Consider the following 13,795-nt stretch of genomic DNA (forward strand, 5'->3'; position numbering starts at 1 on the left):
TCCCCTCATCATAGGGTACTCATCTCTCATTGGGTAGGGGCAAATCTTGAAAGGAGTAAAACAGACCCCTGTCTGATGGTGAATGAGATTGAATTTTCCAATGTGCTGTCCAGGAGAGGGATTACTGATAAGGAAACATCCATAAGGTAGGTGATGATTACAAACATGGATTTATTTTATCTTCTATCAGGTCTTTTGCAATAAGATCCCAGGCTTAAAAAAGTTGTGTTGATGTAATTTGCCTCAAGGAAGTAAGAATATGAATAGACATGATAAAAGCATGCAATTGGTAGAAGGCAGTCTTTCCTTTGTTGTATTAAATCTATTTTTTGTATTGATTTTTGAAATGTGGAAGGTTGTGGTATGGAGTATAAAATCATTCTTAATTTTAAAGTCACTAAGTTTGTGAATATCCATGAGACGTGTAGAATACATAAATTCTAAAGGGAGATTATAATATATTGATATTACTGGGGTCAAGCTACATATTTTTGGTTCCATGCAATATTTAACTCCCTTTCAGAGATGAAGATCTTAAAAATCAGGTTTTGTTTAGATTACAATACTGTGGTATATCTTCAGTTAAGATGATGTAGGTAGTTGTATCAAAAATGTGGTTTCTATCATAATAATTATCTGGTGAGGAGAAAAGATAGTTTGCTTTCAAAAATATGTTATGCCTGTGGTATTTTAGGGAACAGTTATGAACAATAATAAAAATTTAATATGCATTTAGCTTCTTATGATAGAATTAGTGGAACATTACATTTCTAGATCTAATGGTCATTTTATTTTCACCCCCTCTGTAAAGGATTTATAATTCATGAATAAAAATTAACTGCTGGATATGGGGATATATGTATATGTATAGCTGATTCACTTTGTTATAAAGCAGAAACTACCACACCATTGTAAAGCAATTATACTCCAATAAAGATGTTAAAAAAAAAAATTAACTGCTGACTTAAACTTGACTTGAGGGTTTTCAGGACAGAAAATAATTTTTATATATTATGTTCTTTCTACCAGTGTTTAAGGCAAATCAGTGTGGCCATCTCTTTTTGATCCTAAATGCTATTTGCATTTTTGAAATTTCATAAAGAACTCTGTCATTTATTTTTCTATTTTTAAGAAGACAATTTTTCTAATAACATATCTGTACTAAAAAAAAAAAAAACAAGGAAATGCTATGCTTCTGTGAGAATGAAGTCAGGCAGATCATTAAACAGAAGAAATCTTATCTAAAGATCTTTCTAAGAAATAATTTTCCTTCTGAAATTCGCATTTTATTCCTTCCTCTTCCTTTCTTCCTCCTTAAGTTCTTTGGCAGAAATCTAAAATGAAACTAATTGCTTTACTTTTTAATCTTTAAAAAACAATTAACTAGAGATATACAAAATACTGCTTAATAAGGCCAAAGGTAGGAAAGAAGATATTCAATTGAAACATCACATCCTTTATCCCTTATCTTTTATTGTTGAATGAAAACTAGACACTTGGCTGCTTTTTTCAATTTCTGGAATTGATAAGATATTAAGCAAGAGTCCATACTAGGAAAGAAACTTATTTTCATTTATGTGATACCTACTGTAGTGATATGACATTTACTATAATTTAGTCTTACTGCGTAGCTTATAAGATTTGAAATCTAAGGGCTTTGTATAATCTCCTTCCAAGTGTTTTAATTGACATTCTGCTATAATGAACCCCATAGACCATTACCTGGCTAATTGCCTGAGTTACAGTGTCTATTCTTTGTCCTTGATCTTTTGGGGTATTAAATAGCAAGGCTGTTCTGGAAGAGGAAATGGACTGCTGGTTTGCCTGTGAAGCATTAACCTCTTGGTAGCTTTTTCAGGGACAGACTCCCTTCTGTTCTTCTCTGGGCTGATACCAAACCTGATGCTCCTCAGAGATCCCTGTTATTCTGGGATTCTCAGCTCTCTCCAGGAGAGCCCTTGACCTCTAAAGGGTCTTCCAGAGCCACTGCCACAGGCAGAGCTTTCCATGATGTGCCTCTCAAGTCCTGGAATAGGCCCTGGACCAGGTGACAAAATGAGGATGTAACAATATTTAATTCTCGAGCGATATGATTAGCCAGGGTTTGTTGGGTAAAGAGTCTTAATACTTTAGAATTAGAAAAGGGCTTATCACTGGCTCATCTAGTCCAAACTCATTGTTTTTAATGGTAAACTGACTTGCCCCAGGTCTCTCACAGCTGTTAGTGACCCAGGTTCTTGGCTTCATTTTATGGAGTTAACAGGATCCATATCCACGTTGAAGTCTTGGAAATTAATGCCAAATTACGGAGTTAGAGCAAAGCAGGAAAGTGCTAGAATCAGTATGTCAGTATGACCCAGAAAAATGCAGTGTGGCCAATATCCTTGTTTCCTGCCTTTTTTTGGTCAATGGTATGGGTCAGTGACAATGACCTTATGAGTGGTGGGAAGTAATTAAGGGTTTTTCAAAAACTTTTGGAAATGTTTTAGAGGCAGGGTAAGGACCAACTCGATTACCTATAGGCCTAGGTTGATTTCTCTTAGTAACTTATGATTAAAATGTTTCTATGGGGCCTGCTCTAGCCTTGATCTAAGATGCTAAACAGCTCTGTTACTAGTTCGGATTCCAGTGGTCAGGATAGGAACTGATATCTTTTGGGATATATGTAATGTCTGTTGGTATCCTCAAACGTTTTACTTTCCTAATGTTTGTTTATAAGACATTCAGAGCACTGGAATAGGTTTGGAACTCTGGATTTTAGAAAAAGGGAGATCTTAAACACTGCAGAAATTGAAGACAAATGGAAGTTTGGTAATTGGAAATAGTTTTGTATAATAAAGCATTTATTTCATGCCATATCTTTAGTAGATTTACTTCATATTTGAGTTCCCTACATATGAGCATGTGAGTAAGCTGATAAAAGGATCAACACCAATCTTTCAACACTGAGAAGCAAGGCTACCAGCAGAAGGTAAGCTGCTAGTGATGAAAATTTTCATCTATCATGTTATCTGAAAAATACATTTTGCTTCAAAGACAAACTCCTTGTCCTTGCTTTTTTATTTTTATTTTTTAATTGAAGTATAGTTGATTTACGATGTTTCAGGTATACAGCAAAGTGATTTAGTTACATATACATATATATACTTTTTAAGATCCTTTTCCAGTACAGGTTATTACCAACTTCTTTTCTTTAAAACCCTCCAGTCTGCTAGATTCTGTATCCTCAAGCTTGTCCAGACCTCCCCATCAGGGTACCTCTGGCTAATTTTTGGGTGGACCTGATGGAGCAAGAATGAGCTGGCTCTCACTCCTTTCTATAACAATTCCCTACTGAGGAACACCCCACGACGGACCTTCTGCTTGGTCTACAGAAAGGTGAAGCGGTTTGCTTAGGTTTGGTTATACTTATTTAAATGGGTGTCTAAATAATTTATGTCAAGGAAGTAGAAAAATTTCAGTGAAATCTCTGCTTCATGAAGAAAGTTTCTAACATGGAAGCCAGTTTGGCTCCACCATAGATTTTTGTTAACATGCCAAAACTTAGCAAAAATGTATTATGGGCATAGGTAAATTTTAAATTCAGTTTTTTAGCAGCAACTTTGATAGATTATTAACTGCCACCAGGACCAACTAATAAACAAGTAAGGGAACAAATCAATCATGTTTGGACCCCATTGCTTTTTTCTTTTTTTTAGTCAATGGACTGTATCTTTTAGAGTAGTTTCAGGTTTACAGAAAATTGAGCAGAAAGTACAGAGAGTCCCATGTACCCATCCCCCCTACCCCTCACATACAGTTATCCACTGCCTTTTACAATCAGTGGCTCACTGTCTACCCACCCAGTCACACTGTCCCTATTCCCACCTCCTTTCTCTCTCTCCATAAAATAGGAAAACCACTACAGCAGACACACTCAGAATTCCCGTGAGGGAAATAAAAAAAGATGAACCAGAGTAGTAAGAATTTCATTCTTGCCTTTGCCTAATTCCATTCTTAAAGGTTTCTTTTGGTTTTTGGAGATCTGGGGCCAGGGCTTATTTTCATGCCTAAATTAAAGTACATTTATAACCTGTCTGCTCATCTGTGTGGGTGAGTTGGCTTTTCCACCAGCCAGTCACCTGAATGATTATTTCCTCCTGCCTTAGCTTGATTGCTCCCAGCTCTCCTGAATGCGATTCCTTCTCTGCACCCAATTCTGTGCCATGGGCCTCGCCTGCCACTTAGAACATTTTGCTTCCTGTCATACTACCCGGATTTAACACAAAGTGGGCAGAGAAGAGGAGTAACTGGAAAAGTGGTGGCATGCACAGAAGGAAAAAAGCATCCACATTTGCTGCTGGACTTTTTTTTTTTTAAATGGTGTTAGACTCTGAAGCAAAGCTAATCCCTTTTATCTAACTGAAAAATGATGAGAATACGTTTTTATTTTACTGCATACTTGTTAAATACAAGAAGCATTTAACTGGGTAGAAGGTAATGTTATATTCAATGTGCTTAATAAAATTGTAATGGATTCACTTATTTTGACACCCTGGGAGAAATAGTCTCCCACTGGATAATGGAAATTATGATGCTTTTGCTGCATCTCTTTTTTTTTTTTTTTAATAATTCTTTATTTTATTTATTTATTTTTTATTTTTGGCTGTGTTGGGTCTTTGTTTCTGTGTGAGGGCTTTCTCCAGTTGCGGCAAGCGGGGGCCACTCTTCATCGCGGTGCGCGGGCCTCTCACTTTCGCGGCCTCTCCTGCTGCGGAGCACAGGCTCCAGACGCGCAGGCTCAGTAGTTGTGGCTCACGGGCCCAGTTGCTCCGCGGCATGTGGGATCCTCCCAGACCAGGGCTCGAACCCGTGTCCCCTGCGTTGGCAGGCAGATTCTCAACCACTGCGCCACCAGGGAAGCCCTTGCTGCATCTCTTGACACAAAGGGATGAGAAAGGCTTATTAGAGCTGATCACAGTCACTCTGGAGTTGCCCTTAAAAGATAAAGTGGGAAATAGGAATCTGTAGTTGCAAAGTTTCTCTTCCTTCCTTTTGATGGTGTCTTATTTGCGAACTCAAACTCTGAGCTCAAGGAGGCCTGCCTGAGTTTTCTGGAAGCATCCGGGCAAGAGAAAACAGCTTCTCAGAAATTCTCCCTAATTCACCCTTTTGGCTGCATAGCATTGAGAGCTCAACAGCAGGCACCTTAAAAAGGAAAAGAGGAGATTATTTGATGGATGTGGCTCTCGAGGAAGGAGAAGCAAGTAGTGGCAGCAACTGGACCTCCCTGTTTTCCTCTTCCTGACATCCTTATATAATATGCTCTGTTGTGGGACCTTCTTGCCTGGGGTAAACATGCCTGAAATGAGTGGGATGTTAATGATCTCACTTGTCTGCGGCTCTTGACTCTCAACTCCACTTTTGGTTACTTGTTTAGGCGGAAAGGTCACAGGGGGCTGCCGACATCCTGGGAACAAGCCCTGAAGTCATCCCATTTCTTGACTGGGGCGAGGGCCTCTAATAAATCTTCCTCTTTTCCTCATAACCTTCTTTTCCCATATAGGTAATTACAGATTGTTGAGTATAGTTCCTTGTGCTATGGTAGGTTCTTGTTGATTATCTTTTTTATATATAGTAGTGTGTATACCTTAATCCCAACCTCTTAATTTATCCCTTTCCCCCACATTTCCCCTTTGGCAACCATAAATTTGTTTTCTATGTCTGTGAGTCTGTTTCTGTTTTGTAAATAAGTTCATTTGTATCATTTTTGGGGATTCCACATGTAACTGATATCATATGATATTTGTTTTTCTCTATCTGACTTACTTCACTTAGTATGATCATCTCTAGGTCCATTCATGTTGCTGCAAATGGCATTATTTCATTCTTTTTCATGGCTGAGTAATATTCCACTGTATATATATATATGTGTATATATATATATATATATATACACATATATATATATACACATCACATCTTCTTTATCCATTCATCTGTCGATGGACATTTAGGTTGCTTCCATGTCTTGGCTATTGTAAACAGCACTGTGATGAACATTGGGGAAAGATGCACTTTTCAGATAAAAATTAAAGTAACACTTGTTTTCCAGAATGGGTTGACCTTTTAGTTGTGAATTAACATCAACAAACTGTTGTAAGCCACCCTCATCTCTTATTGCCTGGACGGCAGCAGCTCCCATGTGCTTTTACTGCTTATTGTTTTGATCCACCTGCAGCCATCCTCTACACAGAGCCCAGGGTCTCGCTCATGCTTTAATTTTCAGTGACTTCTTAGAGCTTGTAGAAGAAACCCCAAATCCCAATGATGGTCTACAGCACCCTACAAAGTACATCCCGGGTGACCATGCCAGGAATCTCTCTTCCTCACTCCATACGGTCAGGCCTCCAGTACCAAGGGCACACCTGGTTCCTGCTGCTTGGAAAGTTCTTCTCCTTGCTCTTCCTGAGACTGGCTGCTCTGATTCATCAGTGCTCCTTCCTCAGGCCTTCCTAACTTAAGTACCACTTCCTTAGATACGCTTTCTCTAGCCACTTGTCTGAAACAATCTTTCCTTGTCACTCTTTACCGAATACCCCTATTTATTTCTTCCATAGCACTTATTACAGTCTGAAATATTGGATTTTTTTTACCATCAGATATTTATTACTCCCATTGGAATGTAAGTTCTATGAGAGCAGATATTTTGTTCTATGACTCCTGCATATAATGTGTCTACACAAAATAGGTGTTTAATAAACATTTGTTGACTGAAAGAAAGAAAGAATGTGAAACATGGGTATGAGAAGGAACACAGCATGGAATATTGGTCATAATGAAGTGTTGTGAGAAATTAAAAGTAACTGTTCACATAGGAAAGGAATGCTATATACATAAAAGTCCATCTTATAATCTTATATAATGATACAAGTGTCAGAGGGGAAGAATTCTCTACAAAAGGTCAAAAAAGGCCATCACTGTTACAGCCCAACAACATATCCATACCTATCTGTGTGCCTAAAATTATTTCAAAAGTCTTTATAATTATACTGGAATCAGCATTCAAGAATGCAACTGGGATACATCACTAGTATGGATGATGTATTTGCAGGCTCAGAACATTGTGGGAGGATCTTTTGACAAAATTTTTTGGGATATAATTGGATCCAGCTAATTTCTAAGAGATTAAGATGTTGTGGATGGATGAGGAGTGACTGGGTTAAGGACAAAGAGAATGTAGGATTAGATATAAGACAGGCTAAGGCAGGCAGGCTGGGAGTTTTTAATAAGAGAAGTGGAAGTAAAAGTAAAGGGAGAAGAAGAAGACTATAGTAGGATTTAGTCTGGGACCCCTGTAGCTGTGTCAGGCAGAAAGGGATTTGATACAGGTAATTAGGTGTTCATGCAGTCATTGAAGGGGAAGGAGCACAAGGCAGGAAGGGCTGCCACTAGCTCTCAGGTTTGTCACCCGACCTCAGAGAATTAAGACTTTGCTAACGATGGTCACAGCCACCTACACAACCAGGGCAGGAAATCATGTTGTTGTACCAGAGAACACTGCAAAACTTCGATTCTGCCAAAGTCCATGCAGTCACTAGCTGCTGCCGGCAGAAGTATAACGGCTTCTGCTTCCTTTCTGTCTTCCACATCCCATGCAACTGTTTCTCACTGGCAGAAACTAAACTGGAGCCCTGATGGCAAGAGATTCTGGGACAAGTAGTTCTCAGGCTTTGAGTTCCTGAGATAAAGGAGAGAGCATATAAAGGGATGGAAATGGGGCCAAATGCCAATCTGGTACAATATGAGAATAGGAAATACTTGTCACTGCTTTAAAATACTATTTCTGGCTAATATCATTAGCTCTAATCCTCACTAAAAATAATAGCCAACAGTAACAACCAGGGGCACTGTGTTAAGAGCTTTTCATGCATTAAGTTTCACAACCATAAAAGATGTCTCTACTATTATTATCTCCATTTAAAAAATAAGGAACTAAGACTTTGAGAGGTACAATAACTTGCTCCCAGTCAAACAACTCATAAATAGAAGATCTGAATCTTGTACTCAGGACTCACTGTCTGCAAAGCCAATGGCTTTTAGTCCTTTTACTATATTACTTGCTAGTCAGTTATTAAATTTATTTATAATCCATGGCCCTAGCCTCAACATAAAACTTTCCAGTCATCTTACAAATATACATTATTAAGTTGGTGTAAGTACCTCACTTATTTTGGGGAAAAAAACTAATGAATCTTTAAAGAACATCCTCCCAAGCATGGGCACTAACTTAATGAGAGAGAAGAAAGAGTACACCATTAGAAGAAATGTAATGTCTCCTGTATTTAGAATGCAGTTTTATGGTATGAACTCATTTTCATATATTGATGAAATGTCTACTGTTATAAAACCACATCATAGAATCTCAAGGTTAGACAGGGCATTCAAGGTTGAAGAATCTTCAAGATTCTTTATAGTAGCATCTCAACAAAACGTGGCCCAGCTTCTGCTTAAGAACTTTCAATGGGGGCAACGTCCAAGACTATGGGGGCTGATTGACAAGGGGGAGGAGTACATAGGATGCCTGCTGCTGGAAAAAGGTAAGATGGTGCTGCCTGGAGCCTCCTTAGTCATTTTTGTCTCAGTGGTAGCAAATATAGTGTTAGGCTAGAGGCTGGAACTATTGGTAATATCTTTTGCTGCCTAAACTTTCCCAAACTCACTCCATGGCTTACAAATTATAGTTTGAGTGTCTGTGGTGGATTCAAGATGGCCAAAGATTACTTGGCTCTTCTTCCATTAAGAGATGGGGTCTATGGCCCTTCCCTTAGAGTTTGGCTGGCCTCTGTGACTTCTGTAACTAATAGAATTCAATAAAAGTGTTGCTGTGTCACTTCTCAGGTACAGCCTAAGTAGACTGGTAGCTTCCATGTTCTTAGAACACTCTCTTTGGGAACTCTGAGGTCTGATTGAAGAAATTTGACAATCCTGAGACTAGTGTGCTAGGGAGATGATTGTGATTGATGAGCTCAACTTTTTTCCCCATTTTTATCAAGGCACTGGATTTGTAGTGAAGTCTCTCCAGACTAGCCCATGCACCAGCTGAATACTGCTGAGTGACCTTAGTTGATGCCTCTTGGAGCAGAAGAATCAACCTAAATAATCCAGACCCAAATTCCTGACCCATGACCTTATGAGCTATGGTAAAATGGTTATTTTAAGTCAGTGAGTTTGGGGTACTTTGTTACACAGCAATAGATGACTGGAACATGTCTGTGGGATCAGTGAGGGTTGTCTGATCTAGATTGGCCTCAACTGGTCTCACCTGGGCTCACTCACATCAGTGGATCAGTTGTGGACTTTCATCTAGATTGAGTTGGGCTGGGGCAGCTTACCTGGGGAAGCTCTGCTCCATGTGTCTCTCATCCTCCTTCTGTGACAAGCAAGGTCGGCCACGCATATCCATCTCATGGCAATGGCCAAAGTGCAAGAGCAAGTGGAAACACATAAGGCCTCTTGAGACCTAGGCTTGGAAATGGTATCCTGTCACTTCCACCTCATTCTACTGGCCAAAGTCACATGGCTGAACTCAAAGTCAAGGGGCTGGAGTACAGACATCATTTCTTTTGTGGGAGACAGTGCAAAACTCATACATCAAAGAGTGTGAGTACAGGGAAGGGTGGAAAATTGGAGACAATAATGCAATCTACTACATTTACTTCATTTCATTTTAGCAAACATTTATGAATACATATTATGCTAGACACTGGGAACACAGAAACAAAAGAGACCTAACTTTCTGCTCTTGAAATGCCTATAGTCCAGGCAAACTTCAGGAGGAGTAAAAGGGCTTTTACTGTATTTAGGTTTATTGGGGACCTCAATCTCCTTTTAGATCTTTACTTCTAACCCCTCTGTTAAGATTTATACCTGTGTTAAACTTCAGAGTTAACATTTGAGTCATGTCTTATTGTTTTAGTGACTTAAAATTTGGTCAAAAGCCCTTACTTGCTTGACTCATTGTGGAGGTTTTGTTTGGCTAAGTTTTTGTGTTTTTACACAAACATGAAAAAATCCAAATGAAAAGAAAGAATATATATGCACCATCAATCAGGTTGCTATCAACTTTTGCTCTACTGTTTTTCAAAGGGCTTCATGTTTTCTTCATCTCCAAGTTCTTGGGGATCTTCATCATAGTCTTAAGGTACTGACTACATTATCCTTTAATATCTGTATTTAAATTGGGAAGCAGGAAGCTACAATGAAAGGAAGACATTTATGAGGACAAGTCACACCCTCCAATAGGGACACTGGGCACCTTCATAATGTTGGTTGGTTCTGCTCATTCCTTTCTGTGGTCCTTTAGCCTCTTGTCAGATGGGCTGTGTTCCCCTCTGTAACTTTGCCCCACACTAACATGTTCCACGGTCAGAGGCAGACTTCTTGTCTTTCCTCTTCCTCATATCTCCCATTAAGTTCCCATTTCTTGTCCCACTTTCTTCCACTGAAGGGCCTCAGGCTGAGCTCCTTGAAGGGCCTAACTGAGTGTGTTCTGCAGCATCTCTGATCACTCATTAATCCCCAGGCAGCACAGCACAGTGGGGAGCGCATGGGCTGACTTTGGAGTCAAATGGATTTAGGTTTTAATCCCAGCTCCACTGCTTACTAATACTGTGATCGGGGGCAGGCTACTTAACCTCTCCGTGCCTCAGTTTTATAATCCATTATGTGGGCATAGTAAATCTTACCTTGCATGGTTCATGTGTGAGGTAATTGTAATAATAATTACAAAGTGCTTAGAAAATGCCTGTCATGATCTCAGTGTTAGTTCCTTTCCCTTCCCCATCCCAATAGCTATCCCTTATTTGCCACCTCATGTCTGGTTTACCAAGGGGCTATCACACCATGTTTTCAGGATCAAAAATACTTTGTGTGCCTAGAAGAATAATACAGATATGTTTTAGTAGGGAATAAAAACCCTGTTTTTTTTCCCCATATAACCTCATTTTGTTTAAGAGAACATAAACAATGCCTTAGAGCATTAACACTCAGCGTTTTGTAAGCTCAAATTATTATTATTATTATTTTTTGAACATCTTTATTGAAGTATAATTGCTTTACAATGGTGTGTTAGTTTCTGCTTTAAAACAAAGTGAATCAGTTATACACACACACATGTTCCCATATATCTTCCCTCTTGCATCTCCCTCCCTCCCACCCTCCCTATCCCACCCCTCTAGGTGGTCACAAAGCACCGAGCTGATCTCCCTGTGCTATGCGGCTGCTTCCCACTAGCTATCTATTTTACATTTGGTAGTGTATATATGTCCATGACACTCTCTCACCCTGTCACATCTCACCCCTCCCCCTCCCCATATCATAAAGTCCATTCTCTAGTAGGTCTGTGTCTTTATTGCCGTCTTGCCACCAAGTTCTTCATGGCCTTTTTTTTTTTTTTTCCCTTAGATTCCATATATATGTGTTAGCATACTGTCTTTGTTTTTCTCTTTCTGACTTACTTCACTCTGTATGACAGACTCTAACTCCATCCACCTCATTACAAATACCTCCATTTCATTTCTTTTTATGGCTGAGTAATATTCCATTGTATATATGTGCCACATCTTCTTTATTCATCCGATGATGGACACTTAGGTTGCTTCCATGTCCTGGCTATTGTAAATAGAGCTGCAATGAACATTTTGGTACATGACTCTTTTTGAACTATGGTTTTCTCAGGGTATATGCCCAGTAGTGGGATTGCTGGGTCGTATGGTAGTTCTATTTGTAGTTTTTTAAGGAACCTCCATACTGTTCTCCATAGTGGCTGTATCAATTTACATTCCCACCAACAGTGCAAGAGTGTTCCCTTTCCTCCACACCCTCTCCAGCATTTATTGTTTCTAGATTTTTTGATGATGGCCATTCTGACCGGTGTGAGATGGTATCTCATTGTAGTTTTAATTTGCATTTCTCTAATGATTAATGATGTTGAGCATTCTTTCATGTGTCTGTTGGCCATCTGTATATCTTCTTTGGAGAAATGTCTATTTAAGTCTTCTGCCCATTTTTGGATTGGGTTGTTCGTTTTTTTGTTATTGAGTTTCATGAGCTGCTTGTAAATCTTGGAGATTAATCCTTTGTCAGTTGCTTCATTTGCAAATATTTTCTCCCATTCTGAGGGTCGTCTTTTCGTCTTGTTTATGGTTTCCTTTGCTGTGCAAAAGCTTTTAAGTTTCATTAGGTCCCACTTGTTTATTTGTGTTTTTATTTCCATTTCTCTCGGAGCTGGGTCAAAAAGAATCTTGCTGTGATGTATGTCATAGAGTGTTCTGCCTATGTTTTCCTCTAAGAGTTTGATAGTGTCTGGCCTTACACTTAGGTCTTTAATCCATTTTGAGTTTATTTTTGTGTATGGTGTCAGGGAGTGTTCTAATTTCATTCTTTTACATGTAGCTGTCCAATTTTCCCAGCACCACTTATTGAAGAGGCTGTCTTTTCTCCACTGTATATGCTTGCCTCCTTTATCAAAGATAAGGTGACCATATGTGCATGGGTTTACCTCTGGGCTTTCTATCCTGTTCCATTGATCTATATTTCTGTTTTTGTGCCAGTACCAAACTGTCTTGATCACTGTAGCTTTGTAATATAGTCTGAAGTCAGGGAGCCTGATTCCTCCAGCTCCATTTTTCGTTCTCAAGATTGCTTTGGCTATTCGGGGTCTTTTGTGTTTCCATACAAATTGTGAAATTTTTTGTTCTAGTTCTGTGAAAAATGCCAGTGGTAGTTTGATAGGGATTGCATTGAATCTGTAGATTGCTTTGGATAGTAGAGTCATTTTCACAATGTTGATTCTTCCAATCCAAGAACATGGTATATCTCTCAATCTATTTGTATCATCTTTAGTTTCTTTCATCAGTGTCTTATAATTTTCTGCATACAGGTCTTTTGTCTCCTTAGGTAGGTTTATTCCTAGATATTTCATTCTTTTTGTTGCAATGGTAAATGGGAGTGTTTTCTTAATTTCACTTTCAGATTTTTCATCATTAGTGTACAGGAAAGCAAGAGATTTCTGTGCATTAATTTTGTATCCTGCTACTTTACCAAATTCATTGATTAGCTCTAGTAGTTTTCTGGTAGCATCTTTAAGATTCTCTATGTATAGTATCATGTCATCTGCAAACAGTGACAGCTTTACTTCTTCTTTTCTGATTTGGATTCCTTTTATTTCTTTTTCTTCTCTGATTGCTGTGGCTAAAACTTCCAAAACTGTGTTGAATTGTAGTGGTGAGAGTGGGCAACCTTGTCTTGTTCCTGACCTTAGTGGAAATGGTTTCAGTTTTTCGCCATTGAGAATGATGTTGGCTGTGGGTTTGTCATATATGGCCTTTATTATGTTGAAATAAGTTCCATCTATGCCTACATTCTGGAGAGTTTTTATCATAAATGGGTGTTGAATTTTGTCGAAAGCTTTTTCTACATCTATTGAGATGATCATATTGTTTTTATCCTTCAGTTTGTTAATATGGTGTATCTCATCGATTGATTTGCCTATACTGAAGAATCCTTGCATTCCTGGGATAAACCCCACTTGATCATGGTGTATGATCCTTCTCATGTGCTGCTGGATTCTGTTTTCTAATATTTTGGTGAGGAGTTTTGCATCTATGTTCAACCATGATATTGGCCTGTAGTTTTCTTTTTTTGAAACCTCTTTGTCTGGTTTTGGTATCTGGGTGATGGTGGCCTCATAGAATGAGTTTGGGAGTGTTCCACCCTCTGCTATATTTTGGAAGAGTTTGAGAGGATAAGTGTT

Source organism: Balaenoptera physalus (genome assembly GCF_965194825.1).
Source record: "Balaenoptera physalus genome assembly, chromosome: 4".
Taxonomy (NCBI): domain Eukaryota; kingdom Metazoa; phylum Chordata; class Mammalia; order Artiodactyla; family Balaenopteridae; genus Balaenoptera; species Balaenoptera physalus.